Consider the following 17,308-nt stretch of genomic DNA (forward strand, 5'->3'; position numbering starts at 1 on the left):
AATGTCGACTAGATTTTGCATTTCATTTTTGATTTTCGATTTGTTTCATTTTTTGATTTTCGACCAATGTTTGATTTAAGTTTCGACCAATGTTTGAGTTTTAAAATCATCTTTAAGTTTCGATTTTGTTCACCTTATTACACAGATTCTAAGTATGTTGTAGTCTTACACTGAATATTATTCATAAGTATGTTGTAGTCTTACACTGAATATTATTCATAATATTATGACTGAATTTGATTACTAACACTGGTTTTGATAGCCTCCGGGTATTCAAGGGGTACTAGATTCCTCTTTTATTGAGTTAATGTTTCATTTAGACTAGTGTAAGTAGATTTTTTTAGGTTTCCTGACCAAATGGACCTTTTGGGAGATTGTTTAAATTGTATACTTGTGATTATTTTACTTTTGATCACCGTGGATATTAAGCCTTAATGGACTTTTTCCTTGGACCAACACATTCACGTGGATATCAACACACGGGTGCCTGGTAAAGTGCTAGTAACCTCTTCCAGGGCTCCAACAAGACCCCCTGCAATACGCAAAGTATCTGAGTCAGAAGAAAACTACATGTGCCAAAGAACTCTACATGACGTGTGATTGATAAAAGGTTATCACGGAAGTAAGCGGAATGCGAGACTATGAAGTCTCAGAGGGGGGAGTAATGTCGAGAAAATTATTTTAATCAACCTTATCTAGCGTGTGTTATTATCAAACTAATAATAAATAACCTAATTATCAAATGTAGAAACTTATTAGATACAATAGAAGTAGTTTGATAAAACCTATTTAACCTATATGTTAATCAGGCCTTTATTTACACCAAGTAAAATAGTAATAATAAGGTATTTACATGTGTGAGTAGGATAGAGTCTGACTGATGTTATAAGTGTGTGGAATAGACAAAAAGGACAGAAACGACCTTGAGGGAGTTTAAGCATTTTTATTGGGATAACAAGGCGTGTGGGCTTCTGCAGCTGCAGGAGACATGAAGGAGTATTTAGGCCCAAGGCCGGGTGAAGGCACAGGAGCACGGTGGCTTGGCAGAGCAACGGGAGAAGTAGGAGAATATTCAGTGGGAGACCAACATGAGGGATAGGGAGAAAGCAGTGGTAACATATCAGGGAGGCAGGAGCCTTCGCTGTAGTTGTCATCATAAGCTCGGGGCTGTTGATTGCGAGGAGCAGAGAGGTCGGGTGAGGTCTGTGTGTCCATGGCGCACGTAGAGGTGCTCTGCACGATGCGAGAAGGCAGATAGGGATTCGCTGAAACAGTTAGGCCAGAGAGTTGTTCAAGAAATTGAGCAAGCTCAGTAGCAAGTGAGGAGAGCTGGAATTGGCGGTATTGTCTGCGAAAAACACTCATCTGAGACATTCCAGAACGTTTGCGTGGTGGAGCTGAGCAAAAGAGACCAACAGAGATAAGATGTTGAACAGGGTAAAATCGGTGACTGCTACGCACATGCAAAGGATAACACACATTCAAGAGAAGATTCTATACACTATGTAACAATCAATTCAGAATGCACAATACCTGGGCACTTGTAACTATCAAATTAAAGTAATATAATCAAGCACATGTATACAGGCAATCTAATTGTCAGGCTGCAGACGCGGAAGCAGATAAAGTCCAATCATGTTCTTTATTGAGGTGCAAAAAACAAAACACTCATAACCCGATGAAAACAAAAGCAAACACAGACATCCGCTCGTAACGAAGTATCCACTATGAGCGCGAATGTCCAACGCCTAATCCCAATGCAAGTAAAGCTTTCGGCAATAAGTACTCCAATAAGGAAATGGAGTTCGGAGAAATAGCCAGCGGTGAATCCCGGCATTTGAGCAGCCACGCGATTTACCTGCATGACAATACAACGACCGACAGCCCGTGACTCAAGAACGTGAGTTTATGTAGTTTGATCTTTCATGAGCCACAGCTGTCGGTAATCTTGGGAAGCAGCGTGACTGCTATCGAGGGGGGCGTGGCAGGGAGAATCCCTGACAGCTACAGAGGGGGGCGTGGCAGGGTGAATCCCTGACAGCTACAGAGGGGGGCGTGGCAGGGTGAATCCCTGACAGTACCCCCCCCTCCAGGGGCGACACCTGACGCCCCAAAACCCACCTATGCCAGGCGGGCCAGGGCACTCCGAGGAAGGCCTCCTTAGACGCCTGGGAGCAACGGAGGCCTGGTGAGCATCCTCTGCGGAGAGCCGGAATGGAACAACACCTTGCAGGAGGATCCGGAACGGAGCCACGCCCTCGATGCTGACGGGAGGCTGAGTAAAGCCCTTGGCGGGGATTGGAGCCGGAGCGACCTCCATGGCGGGGAACCGGAACTGGACGCCAACCATGACAATGACCGGGGAGTGGAGGACGTCCCGGGCGGAGACCAGGAACGTCGTACCACCCTCTGAGGGACCTGGAGGACCGACGTCGCCGTCAGAGGGACCTGGAGGACCGACGTCGCCATGCGGGGATCCTGGGGGCGATCCGTCGCCCTGAAGAGAACCTGGGGGCGATCAGTCGTCCTGAAGAGGACCTGGGGCGATCCGTCGTCCTGAAGAGGACCTGGGGGCGAGACGTCGCCCTGAGAAGGACTTGGGGGCGAGACGTCGCCCTCTGTGGAGCTTGGATGCGATCCTTCGCCCTGCGTGGAGCCTGGATGCGATCCTTTGCCCTGCGTGGAGCCTGGATGTGATCCTTCGCCCTGCGTGGAGCCTGGATGCGATCCTTCGCCCTGCGTGGAGCCTGGATGCGATCCTTCGCCCTGAAGAGGACTCGGGGGCATTCCTTCACCCTGAAGAGGACCCGGGGGCGAGATGTCGCCTTCTGTGGAGCCCGGGGGCGAGGCGTCGGCTTCTGTGGAGCCCGGGGGCGAGACGTCGGCTTCTGTGGAGCCCGGGGGCGAGACGTCGGCTTCTGTGGAGCCCGGGGGCGAGACGTCGGCTTCTGTGGAGCCCGGGGGCGAGACGTCGGCTTCTGTGGAGCCCGGGGGCGAGACGTCGCCTTCTGCGGGACTGTGGGGTGAGCCGTCGCCTTCGGTGGAACCCGGGGGCAGCGGTTCGACTTCCCTTTCGCAGTCCTGGAGCCGGGGTGAGTGCACAGGGAAACGCCTGGGCGTAGGGGCGCTCCTTGGGACCCTTAGGAGCAGATCGGAGCCTACTGGGCAGCCTGGAAATGGGGTGCAGCCTGCCTGGAGATCCACGAGCGGAGAAGGGTTTGCCTGGAGGTCCACGGCATCAGTGGAGCTCTCTTCGGGACACTGAAGCGGAGATGAGCTCGTGGGGTCGCTCGGAGGCGGAGACGAGCTCTTGGGAGGAGCCTGGAGTTGGGCGGAGCTCTCTTGAGGGACCTGGAGCTGGGCGGAGCTCTCTGGAAGGACCTGGAGCTGGGCGGAGCTCTCTTGAGGGACCTGGAGCTGGGCGGAGCTCTCTTGAGGGACCTTCGGCGGAGCCAAGCTTTCTGTGGGCGAGATGTCGCCTTGGAAGGGGCTCTGGGATGTGGCGTCTTCTGGAGAGGGACTCGGAGGAGTCACTTCGCCTTCTGTGACCGGAGGTGTCGGCTCGGCGCTCTCGTGAAGACTCTGTGGCGGCGCGGCGCTCTCGTGAAGACTCTGTGGCGGCGTGGCGCTCTCGTGAAGAGTCTGTGGCGGCGCGGCGCTCTCGTGAAGACTCTGTGGCGGCGAGGGGCTCTCGTGAAGACTCTGTGGCGGCGAGGCGCTCTCGTGAAGACTCTGTGGCGGCGTGGCACGCCCACGGGAACCTCGGAACAGAGCGGCACGCCTGTAGAAGCTCTGTGACGGCATGGTGTGCTCGCCGACGCTCGGAGATGGTGTGGTGCGTCCACGAGAACCCCGGAACACAGCAGCACGCTGGTAGAGACCCTGAGATGAAGCAGCCCTCTCATCAAAACATTGGGGCTGAGCTGCAGGCTCATGGGAGATCCGGCACGGAGCCGCGTGCTCTTGAGAACCTTGGAATGGAGCACCTTCCTCCTCAAGGGGACTGTAGTGGAGATCCACCACCTCTATCCCCAACTTCCCCAGAAGCAGCCCGCTGAATTCGGCGAGTAAGCCGAATTTGCCCCCTTTGGCGCTCCATAGTGAGCTGGCTTTGGCAAGAACTTCACCAGACAGGAGGGAAATACAGAGGGCAATCTTGGCTCGTTCGGAAGGAAACCGGGAAATGTTAACAGCCACATACTCGCCGATGCCTTGCAGAAATCCGCCCAATTCGTCTTTTTTCCCAAAGTAACGAGCCGGTAATCCCCTCGCGCTCTCTGAGGGGCGTGGCGCAGCCGCGCTCTCATGATCCGGCTTCTGTGGATCTGATCCGCGAGGTGCGGCACTGAGCTTCCGGAGGAAATCCGAAGCCGGGTTCAGCTGCCGATCCGTCGCGGTCGCAGCTGCAGACGCGGAAGCAGATAAAGTCCAATCATGTTCTTTATTGAGGTGCAAAAAACAAAACACTCATAAACCGATGAAAACAAAAGCAAACACAGACATCCGCTCGTAACGAAGTATCCACTATGAGCGCGAATGTCCAACGCCTAATCCCAATGCAAGTAAAGCTTTCGGCAATGAGTACTCCAATAAGAAAATGGAGTTCGGAGAAATAGCCAGCGGTGAATCCCGGCGTTTGAGCAGCCACGCGATTTACCTGCATGACAATACAACGACCGACAGCCTGTGACTCAAGAACGTGAGTTTATGTAGTCTGATCTTTCATGAGCCACAGCTGTCGGTAATCTTGGGAAGCAGCATGACTGCTATCGAGGGGGGCGTGGCAGGGAGAATCCCTGACAGCTACAGAGGGGGGCATGGCAGGGTGAATCCCTGACAGCTACAGAGGGGGGCGTGGCAGGGTGAATCCCTGACACTAATACACTGATATAACTCAATTCAATAAAAGTAGAATAGCAAACAGCATTATAAAAAGAATAAAGCATAACACTTACCCATTGCAAATGCAGAAAGACAAAATAGGCCGCAAAAATGGTTGTTCACACTTGAAAGACTGAAGCAACGTATGGTTGGATCCAGAGAAAATAAGGGCTTTATACTCACTCATTTTTTTAATATGAAACCAGAACCGGTTTATTGCAGGCAGCAGACACGTATATATACATACATTGGAGAGAAAGCTGACCTAAAGCTGTTTCCTGTTTAGACAAGAGGCTATACTAGCCGGAGATGTGTGAGACCAGATAAAGACTCCCTGTTTACCTTACATACTAACATCGTAAATATTCTATAGAAAATAAGGCCGAAAAAGGCCGAAAATAAGGGGAATTGAAAAAAGGAGGGCAAGATCGGAAAATAAGGGGAATTACTCAAGGAGAAGAAATAAGAAAAAAAATAGAAAGATATGGTGTCTACAGGGTATAAATACGAGCGCGAGCGGACAGTAGGTGTGCTTCATCAGTTTGGTGTGGTCCATCATTTTTGATGTGCTGATCATTTTGATGTTAAGTACCCACCTTCTATTGAGCTTATTGGAACCTGTATGGAATTAATAAGTTTTGCTTTTACTCATCTAAGACTGAGGATCCTTCATTGGCAGTTTGTGTCTATTATATTTGTGTTTTTCTAGAATTGGCTGGGCATTATTGGGAATCCTTCGAGCAAAGAATCCACCCTCGATGTGTCGCCTCAGAGACGGGCTCTGAGTTCCGACAGTGTGTGTGTGGGTGTGGGTGTGTGTGTCTGTAGGTGTGTTTGCTCACTTTGGCTCAGAGAAGATCAGGATCTGAAATCATGTTAATGATTTCAAAATTGTTTTCACTCCCAATCAGCATCCATGACATGTTATTCGCTTCAGCTGGGTGGATTTTCTATACCAGAGGCAACAGGTGATCATCTGCAGAGAGAGAGAGAGAGAGAGAAAGAGAGAGAGAGAGAGAGAGATTACTGAAAACTGCTTGTGTGTGTGTCTGAGTGAGTAACACTTACGTGCCATCTGGATCTGCATTTCAATATCTGCAGACTCCAACATGTAATGGTTAAGCGCTTCTGAGGTGCTGCAGCCATGGAAAACATCCTGCACATCTGGAACATGGGGTGGAGCTGAACTCTGTTCTACATCTGGAACTTCAGGTGGAGCTGGACTCTGTTCTACAGCTGGAACTTCAGGTGGAGCTGGACTCTGTTCTACAGCTGGAACTTGAGGTGGAGCTGGACTCTGTTCTACAGCTGGAAAATGGGGTTGGAGCTGGACTCTGTTCTACAGCTGGAACATGAGGTGGAGCTGGACTCTGTTCTACAGCTGAAACTTGAGGTGAAGCTGGACTCTGTTCTACAGCTGGAAAATGAGGTGGAGCTGGACTCTGTTCTACAGCTGAAACTTGAGGTGAAGCTGGTTTCTCATCCACGGTTGTAAGCTATTCTACAGCAGGAACTGTGTCTACTGCTGGGGTATTTTCTTTATTTGGCTCTACCTTATGGCTTGGTGTGAAAGATGGAGTCATATTCTGAGTCTGTAACACACAGACACACACAGCTGTTAACACTTCATTTCATTTTGTTTTTATCAGATCATCATCACTGCTAGCAGGAGGCTCTTAAAGAAGACCAGCTAGAGGAGGTTCTTAAACCTTTTCAGCCAGTAACCCATTTAACTGCAATATTGAACTTCAACATCAAATCATGTGGGCAGCACAGGGTGGTAGATGTTTAGGGTACAGTCTTCACCTGCACATTCACCATTCTCTGCATGTTAGGATGGACAGGGTTTTCCTGGTGTTCTCGTCTCAGTAAGGTCTTCTGCTTGTTGGTGAAGACCTGGGTGTGGTGGTTCCTCTCAGTCTCGTGCCCCTTTGAGATTAAAGTGTTGATGGAGCTGTAGATGTAACACAACAGAGACACTGCTCTTACACACTGCTGTTAGACTTTATGCCGACACCAGCAAAATTACCCCCTGATGCTGACTGAAATCCCCTCATATGACCAAACCCACACTTTATATTAATAGATTACACTTTATAGCTGTTAAAAAAATTTGCCATCCATAACTTTTTGTCTCCGTCTTGTAACCGACAACCTTCAGGAAAGACGTAATGTCAACACAATTCATATCTATCAGATCTAATACAGAACTGTTAGATTTTAATCATCCCAAACGAAACTTAATTCTTGGAACGGTTTTCCATACGACCTGCGATGCCCGTAGGCCTTTCTGAATTCAGGAAAGAATCACACCACACACAGCAAATGTTCTTCTTCGGTTTATTGCAGGCAGCAGACACGTATATATACACACATTGGGGAGAAAGCTGACCTAAAGCTGTTTCCTGTTTAGACAAAAAGCTATACTAGCTGGAGATGTGTGAGACCAGATAAAGACTCCCTGTTTACCTTACATACTAACATCGTAAATATTCTATAGACACTGAACATACAAAGGAATGTGTGTGAGATAGTGTGAAAACCATCTTAACACTAACAATGGCCACTTTTAATCATTTATGATTTAGCATCACACACCAAAACATAGGATGTTCATCCTGGGAACAGAACTGGTGACATAAACTGCAGATGAAAAGATAAAGACAAACAAAAACATACAGATTCCATTTTATTCTGTCCCTACATGCATATAATCCTTCATCATCACCACTCAAATCGAGGCCTTTATGGCCTGTCTTACCATCATCATCAAACATGGCAACATACAAAGTACAATTCCAACAATCAATACAAGAATCATTCCTAAAACCAAATAGTGTTCAACACTCGTAAACAAACTCTTAATCTTCTCAAAAAAACTTCAGCAGTTGTTTCATGTTCTCCAAGGCATCATGAAAGAATTGTTTCTCAGTGCTTGTTTAATATGTCTATTAGCAGTATTATAAGGTATACGTAACAGTTTACTCTCTGAATGATGTGTTCAAAGAGAATAAGAAAAATTCGGAGTCTAGTTACAACTATGCACATATTGTTATAGAATTTAGACCTAGAGCAGGTATCAGGGTAAGCTAACTGAACAGTCAAGTGAGTCAGATCTTCACCCCGGAGGTGGCCCCCTTTCTACTATAAAGAAAGGATCTGTCCGTGGGCTCTCAACTGTTTCAGCCCTGAATACTAACTTAAGTAGGCTTCTTAGACCAACAGACCAATTAGTGCATAGAATAAATGGGTGCTGTTTTGATCCTGCTTGCGTGTATCCACTGTGGCTGATAATCAGTCAGAACTCCAGTTCTGGTTACAGCTAGAACAGTCGCTGGACCCAGATACTTCGGCTTACCGACCATGGTAGGTTTCAGACTTCGTATCAGGACCTGCTGATTAGGCACAAAAGGATGTGTTGGCTTATCTGTGGGCATAGGAAGAGTTAGTAAAACATCAGCACTGATAGAATTCAATTTCTCAACCAGGGCAGAAACGTAGTCGTCCACCATCACTTCCAGGTTACCTAAGGAAGAAATGCCAGTATGTCCCCTGACCCATGGGGTCCGGAAAAGCTTGAACAAAAACTTTCAAAAGGTTAGTTTTGTTGAAGATGGGGTCATTTTCATTTCTGTGAGTACTACCAGGAGAACAACAGTCCAATTGCAGCCTGTTTCAATGCAGGCTTTAGTAACACATACCTTAATGGTTCTGTTTGTTCTCTCTACCACTCCAGCTGCCTGTGGGTGATAGGGAATATTAAAATGCCAGTCAATTGCTAAGCTTTTAGCCAAAGGTTGTGTTACCTTCGAGGCAAAAGGTGTGCCGTTATCACTTTTAATCACACTAGGAATACTAAACCTAGAGATGATCTCTTTTGTTAATATTTTGACAACCGTTTTAGCATTCTGTGTCACGCATCCAAATGCTTCTGGCCACTTACTGAATCTATCAACTATAACCAACAGGTACCTCAAATTTCCTACAGGTGGCATATGTGTGAAATCTGTAGGTGTTGGAAAGGGGCTTCAGGAAAAGTAAGCGCAGTATGTTGTACAGGGCGATGTATGTTAGTTTTGGCACAAGTCAAACATGAATCCAACACTAGCTTGGTTGTTTTAGCTACATCAGCAATACAGTATAATGCATTTATAGCCTGTATGACTTCAGCTATGCTAATGTGTGACATCCCATTGTAATGCTTCACCAACACTATTAAACAGTAGATGGTAAAATTGCTCTGCCTAAACTATTATCTACATCTCTAATGATACCAGCAGAATCTGATTTACATTGTTTGGAGGCCCAATACTTTATGTCCTCCTCAGTAGGCTGACTCTGAAGTATTTTTAGATCAATGTCTGGTATGTTGGAGATATGTGACATCTTCGAGATCACAGGATTTGTATGTACTGTGTCCAAATCTACTGGTTGTTTTGCTGCGTCCTTAGCTACTTTATCCGCTAACGTGTTTCCCTGAATTTCCTCTGAATCACCTACGGCATGTCCTTTCATTTTCACTATGGCCATTTTGGCAGGGAGTTGAACAGCTTTTAAAAAGTCGCCTATGAGATTAAAATGTGCTATGGGCTTTCCATCAGCTGTTTTAAAGTCTCTTTGCCTCCATGTTTCAGCAAAATCATGCACAACACCATAAGCATACTTAGAATCAGTGTATATAGTCACTACTTTACCTTCAGACAACTGACATGCTCTTGTAAGTGCGACCAATTCTGCAGCTTGTGCTGATGTGTATGGTAATGGTTTAACTTCAACTATTACATCAAGTAATCTTACAACCGCATATCCACATAAATACACATCATTAGAAGGTTTTGATCATGAACCATCTACATATAGGCAATCCCCCTCTTCCTGGGCCGTATCTAAAAGATCGGGCCTACAAGAGGTCTCTTGTTCAATGTGTTTAACGCAATCATGTGCGTCGTCAAAACCATCTACGTCAATATCGTCTAGCAGATCACGCAGAGCTACTACAGCTGAATGTGGCTAAGAAGAAGGCTTAATAGTTAAGTTTTCCGTTGCCAAGAGTGTGGTTTCATAACCAGATCTACGTTGTGCTGTCATAGGTGTGTTGAGGTTGTGTAAAATAGCTGTTACCTGATGTGAGGTGTACAGTATCAAAGGATGTGACAGCACCGTTTTTCAGCATCCTGGACCATTAGAGTCGCAGCAGCCACTGCATGCAAGCATGATGGAAACCCTTGTGCTATGTTGTCTAAAGATTTGGAAAGATACGCAACAGGGCGATATCTGTCACCGTGTTCCTGGGCTAGGATCCCCACAGCCGTACCACCACGTTCGTGCACATAGAGGTGAAAAGGCTTAGTATAATTCGGCTGATTAGTCATGAAACCCTGAGGAAGACGTGTCCAGGTAAATTGACGTCCCCTGTAGATAAACGCAAAAAGCAACTGCGTCTCTGAGGCCAAAGAGACACTGAAAAAAGCAGAATAAAGATCAATCACAGTAAAAAAGTCGCTGGTATAGAGTTAACAATGGTAGCTACATCAGGCACCAAAGGAGCTAACGGAATAACTATTTTATTAATCTCTCGTAAATCTTGTGTTAACCTCCAGCATTTCTTATCTCCCCACAAGACTGGATTAATCTGTGTGTTATAAGGTGAATTTGTCTTGATCAAAACACCTTGTGACAATAAATTGTCAATAACTGGAGCAATGCCAACATTCTTCTCTTTCGACAATGGATATTGTTTAACAAAAACTGGATGGCGTGTTTTCATGAGTGCACGATACGGTTTTACCTGGATTAAACCTGCCTCATCTCTGAGAGAGGCCCATAATTTAGGGTTACTTCACCTAAATTTGGTTCATCAGGCAGGACCTTTGTACAACCCTGGAAGAAATCTTCCGGATGTGGCTGTGGCTTGGTTGAGAGCATGAGGACAGAAGGAAAAGACAGTGAGACATTGGTTTCAAAAAACAGAATTTCCATTCCCATTTTATGCATCATATCTCTTTCTAAAAGGTTTAAAGGCGAGTTTTTAATTATTGTAAAGCTATGATAACAATTAGTACCAGTCGGTGTCACCACAGGCAAAAGGTGAGTCACAGGACATGAAATTGGAACTCTATCTATTGCCTAAAAGATGAACTTCCCCTTTTTCCCAGGACCTCCTCCTTGTGTTTTGTGCTGAGGCTGGAATGCACCACTTCCTGTTGCAGTGAAGAGCATAACAGGTTAACAAAACCTGGAGCATAGCAGAAACCTCTAGCAGCATCTAAATCTCTAGGCAAAAGTATCTAGATGTGACACAATTTTTACTACATAATGCCAAATGATCTAAATAAGGATTAGTCCAATAACCGGCACAATTCCTATACATCCAATCTTTGGGATTTTCTTCCGGCAGTAAGCGAGAAATGTCATGACCAATCTTTTTACACAGAACAAAGAACAGACACACAACAGTTAACACTCAGACAATACACACAACACTTAACACACAAACAATACAGCTGCACTAGACACCAGGGGGATCGCAGTCGTCAAACAAAAAAGGTAATTAAGTCTCTCCAATTGGATCACAAATTTTGTAAATTAGGAGAAAAAATAGACTATAAAGCCAAAACTAAATTGAAGACTTTTCAAAATGTCCCTTTTCTTTAGTTCCTTTTCTCTCTTTTTTTTTCTTTCCTAATCAATTAATTTATCTATTTTATTTCGGGCATATAAAAATGATCGTGGATTCTTTTGGATACTTCAGACAATATCGCCTATATTAGACAGACCGTAAAAAATGTCTTCTAATGTTGCATCTTACGTCTAAGGTGAGGAAAACAATGTCACGATGAAATCATCCCACCAAAGGAAATTGTTATCATTAATTAAACAATTAATGCATAACCAAGACACGAACACACATGCAGCCCTTTTGGCTGGCAAATGGGACAATCCCCGCAAACAAGGAAGTATTTTAAAACTTACCTTGATGCGTGATCTCCCTTTGGATATTGCCGGAAAGTATCTCGCTTCTGACACAGATTTTTATCATGCCCAAACAAAACTTAATTCTTGGAGAGGTTTTCCATACGACCTGCGATGCCTGTGGTGCCTTTTCTGATCAGGGAAGAATCACACCGCACACAGCAAATGTTCTTCTTCGGTTTATTGCAGGCAGCAGACGTATATATACACACAGAGAAGAGAAAGCTGACCTTAAGTTGTTTCCTGTTTAGATAAGAGGATATACTAGCCGGAGATGTGTGAGCCCAGATAAAGACTCCCTGTTTACCTTACATACTAACATCGTAAATATTCTATAGACACTGAACAGACAAAGGAATGTGTGCAAAGCAGTGTGAGAACCGTTTTAACACTAACAGTCACAAAGTAGACAAACTTTAATATTTCAGAACAGAAATAAAAACTTTACATTGGAACCCACAACCATGTGGGTACCTGCTGATTGGTAAACCTACACCCTACCCACTCGGCTACCAGATCTGAAATGTGCAAGCAGTCAATAAGCCTAATGAACCAGCATGGCTTCTTTTCCATACTTCAACACCATGTAACTCATATTAAAAGTAGGCCAAACAAGTCTTTCAAAAAAGACAAATAAATAAAGCAATCTTTTAAACAGGTCTCTTTAATTAACAAATGCATTTACAGTTTAATGTCACAAAGTAGACAAACTATTAGATTTCAAAAGAAAAAAAAAATTTGGCAATGGTGAGGTTTGACCCCACAACCTTGTGGGGGCCTGCTGATCGGTAAACCAACATCATTTCACTCACTAAATAGGGTGTCAGGGAAGGAAGTCAGCTTAGTTTTTATAGCAGGCCATCTGAGCAGTGTTCAGACGTGGAACCTAGTCACGTGATTCAGTACTTGAATTTGATTGGTCAAGCCTCCTTCTCTGAAGTGCCGCTTTAATTAAGGTTGGGGAGGCAGTGTTATTTTTATTTTATTTATTTATATTTTTAACCCTTTGTTTATTAAAGTCCACCTCCACATATCCACCAATCCATCCATCCACAACCCCCATCATCCAGTTGGATGCTTCAAAAGACATTTGAAATAACAGCCATATGACCTACATTCTTTATACATGAGGACGTAAATAAACATCATAATCACACAACTCTTCAAAATTTTAAAATATTTATTAGTTTTTAAGTGATTTTAAACAGTCTTAAAATCAGAAATCGGTCTTCACTTTCAAAAACAAAAGACAAACACAAAATACCCATTTAATCCAAGTGAAAAAACAAATGACTGGTAGACACCAACATTTTGCTGAACATTGAAACAGTGAACGAGGAAGAAAAAGAAACATATAAAAGAACATTTTAAAATCAAGACAATGAAAAAATTAACACATTAAAAATACATATGTTGTGTAAGTAGATAAGCAAGTACATAAATCTTTCCGGGTAAAGCAAAGAAAAATGGTCATCACTGATTTTGGGCCCTGAGAGGTAATCTGGACCGAGGTGGAGTCACGGAGGTCTCGTTCTCAGCTACCTAGGAACGATTAAGAAACTTGTTGTTGAGGTTTTCTTTTTTGGACTTTTTCTGTAGAGGAGGAAAGAAGAAGAATATTATAATAATCTGCAGCTAAATCAGTTTTATAAAAAAGGTATTGAGTGAGTGAAGCTCTAAAGAGCAAAAGGAACAGGGGCTTATGGATTACATCCTGAGTTTGATTACAATATAATGACTTGGAATAAAAAATGAATTATATATTATACACATACAGTATATACATATATAAAATGTACTGTAGGTCAGAGGTCCCCAAACTCCAGGTCAATTGGATGTTTTATTTTGGAAAATTACCGGTTTCTCTCATCTGTCTACGACTCACACCAAGCCATTAAATTGTGTAACGTTACACCCCTAAAATATCCAAATCACAGCTGATTTCAGGAAATTACTATTCTGAATATTGAGGCACATCACAGGTCTGAACCAAACCATTGTACAGTGCAAAGAGAACATAATCCGGATTAACTTACCAGCTCTCTGCCTGGAGTTTTTGGACTTTGTGCCATCCATTAGGAAAGGGAACTCTGCTCGCTGTGTAACGGCTCCTGTAGGTTTTCTTCTGATAGAAAGAATGACGCTTCAACTGATGTCGTAACGTTTAATATCTTCACATAACGTCATAACACCCTGAAAACTAAAACAAATAAAATAACATTCAGATACATAGTGTTTCTGTTTTTACCACTGTTTAACCTGTTGTTTCCTTATGAACCAATATCAATACACAAGTGTATTATTACAAATTAACAGATGAAATCTAACGATTAAACCACATACCGTGTGCACTTTCCAATCAGAAATACAGGTGTAGCGGACCCCGTCCTAATAATGGCCAAACTTTACTGATGGTCTCAAAGAAGTTTTATTTAGTATTGGTAACTTCAGCAGATCACCGTAAAAGCTAACAAACAAATAATAGAAAATGCACATCAGCCTTTACATCTATTAACACTTCAACTGCAATATTGTGACAATCATATGCTTAAATCAGCAGTTTGAATATACACACCTTATGACCTTTAGGGGGGTGCTAACCAAAATACAAAACTTTGATGAACCGGGTAATAAAGCTGATGCCGTGCGATGATGCATACACACAACCGTAATCCGTAACCATAATGTCTTGCGCGCTGCCGCATTTGTACAAAAAAGGAAACAATATAATATAACTTAAAAAAACTCAGAACCTGCCAAAATATTATTTAACAATTTAAATTAAACAAAGAAAATATTCAGATATGTCTGCTACACTCCCACCAAATTATAAATGTCTCTTAAACATGAATAATTTCCATTTGTTTCTTTAACCTTTGTGTGTGTTTGAAGTAATATAAAGTCCATATGTGAATCAATTCACTCTGCTTCTAATAGCAAAACCAGCTTTTGAGCTGGCCTTTCTACCATTGATGTCTTATTTATCCGTTCTCCTTTCTTGGACAATTTCCTGTCACCAAGTATGAATTTGGTTTTCCTAACCAGTCCATCTGGGCTTGAAACAGTCTCTACGATACTTCCTATTCTCCACTGATTTCTTGGCAGAGATTCCTCCATGTCCATAACTACATGAATTGAACATGAATTGCCTCTAAAGGTGTCAAAGTTGGCAGCTCCTTTGTCGTTATTCTGTGACAAAGACTGATTGTGGAATCACGGAATCCTGGTGTGGAGTAGCCTATCCTAGGTCAGTTAGAATGGCGTAAGGCTCATCATCTTTAACTAGTATGACTTTCCTGGGAGCTGGTATTCTAGGACAGTTATAGCCAATAAGCAGGCCTACTTCACAACTGAGAAGAGGTGGTAGTTTGTTTGTGATTGGCTTTAAATGATTCCAGTTCTTTGCTGTTTCGTTTGTTGGTATGTATAGTATCTTAAATTAAAATATTTTAAATATGTAGTATCTGAAATATGTAGTATCTGTATTCGACTTTATTCTGTATTGCTGGAAGCAGACCAGATGTTTTTTTTTAAGCCAAATGTATGAAAGGCTATAGTGTTTATCTTAAGAGCCATGACTGGGAAAATGAGACGGGCTGTCGTCCTTAAATCAGTTTGAGCCGAAGTATAGAATATGATCCAGGATGCATGTCCCTTTGGGAGACGAAGTCGGACCCGTTCATTAAATGATTAAGATGAATGATCTGGGAAAGGGAGCTCTGATACATCTGGGATACATTTAGTCTGGACAAAGACAGACTTTGCTTTGTGTTAAACATTATTGCGAAATGAGATCATATACATCTGCTATACATTAAGCGGCGGACCCAGAGATCGGGCAAACTATTTAACATGTGTGGAGCCATGGATCGGGAGTCGTCGATTCTTCGATACGGCGGCTCCGAGCTGATCCAGGAGGCTCGTGAAGATGCTGAATTTTTATGTTAGATAATAAACTTTATTGACAAAGAAATAACAGTATCTGCGAAGATTCATTCCAAGAAACAGCTACACTCCATCAAGACAAGAAATATACATCATATGTGATCACAATTTATAGGAATACACTCTTTTGTGTACGTAGGAGGAAGATCGATATGCACTGAAGAATTGTACCCCACTCACATGAAGATCGGATACCCTCTTGATTTTTATGACCATATTGTCTCCTAGCATGGTGGTAAGCTTGAGTTTTACTGGGTGAGTATCTTCTTGTAGCTCATTACTCACTGCTTCATCAATAAAACTGGTGTCACTTTGAGTGTCTAATGAAGCATAAAAACAAGCTGCTCTTTAGGTGGATTTTTACAGGATGACACCCATACCGGTACAATCATTGAAGTAGTGACTGACCTTCACTCGTGACATTAAGGGACATGGCATTAGTAGCTTCTCTGTCCTGTGCATATACATCTCTCACCATGGGCAGTGGTCTTTCTCTGTTTGCATTAGTCTCATAATTGTAATCATGAAGACATGTGGGATGCCGCAATTTACATACATCATGAGTGGCAACGACGACACTCCTTTGCACAATGTCCTGGTTTTATACAGCCGTAACACAGTTTGTTGTCTTTGACATATACCCTTCTGTCTTTCAGAGGCATCTCCATAAATTTTGGGCATTTGCAAAGTCGATGACTACCATACTGACACAACATGCATGAAGTTCTTGACTGTCCTTTAGCTGCTAGTGTTTTGTCATTATTTACAGAGGACTGAGTATGGAAGACAACTGCTTTATTTCTTCTTGTTTCTTTTGACATTCCCTTTTCTGCAGGCAGCTCACATGAATGAAGAGCATGTAGAGAAGTGATGGGATTACATAAAATTTCTGCCTCAGTGGACATAAACTCAGCAAAATCTTTAAAGCTTGGAAAATCTTTACCTTCCATGAGAGACACTGTAACCTGACAGTTCCACCTGGAAGCTATCCAGTCAGGAGGTTTTTGTACCAACTTTTGGTTTTCCTCACAGTTGTTTAATATTTCCAGGCCTTTGACATGAGGTACAGCTTGAAGGCAGGCATTTAGGAAATCTGAAAATGTTCTCAATCCTTCTGCATCTTTCGACTGTATTTTAGGCCATTTTGAAAGCCTCTCCCTGAAAGCTCTTTGAATTATGAAGGGCTAGCCGAATCTTTTATTTAGTTTGTTCCACGCTTCTTTGTAAGCCGCCTCGATAGAAAGTGCCCTCTAGATATTTGTGTGCTGGTTCACTCACATATTTTTTTTAAATAATAGAGTTTATCAGCTGTGGAGATGCTTTTTTTTTTTATAAATGAGGATTTTCATTCCACAAACTGGATTGGGTCTCCATTAAACACTGCAGGCTCAGGTATGGGAAACCTATTGATTGCTATGCTGTCCTGAACTGCTTGTGCGAGCTGAGTCACTTCACTGAGATGTGCTGATTAAACAACATTCTCTTGTTAAAGTGTCACAGAAGAAATTAA

The 17,308-nt window shown here is 43.3% G+C and overlaps 1 long non-coding RNA gene across 1 annotated transcript; it reads right to left on the bottom strand.

Moving 5' to 3' along the window:
- Window positions 1-7,557: 7,557 nt before the first annotated feature.
- On the bottom strand, window positions 7,558-10,047 carry LOC310724128. Its single transcript, XR_014532965.1, has 2 exons — window positions 10,003-10,047; window positions 7,558-8,276 (listed from the first exon to the last, which is right to left on the bottom strand). It is a non-coding gene; the product is annotated as an uncharacterized lncRNA (long non-coding RNA).
- Between the last annotated feature and the right edge of the window lie 7,261 nt (window positions 10,048-17,308).

The sequence above is a fragment of the Silurus aristotelis genome (genome assembly GCF_946808225.1).
Source record: "Silurus aristotelis genome assembly, chromosome: 3".
NCBI lineage: Eukaryota > Metazoa > Chordata > Actinopteri > Siluriformes > Siluridae > Silurus > Silurus aristotelis.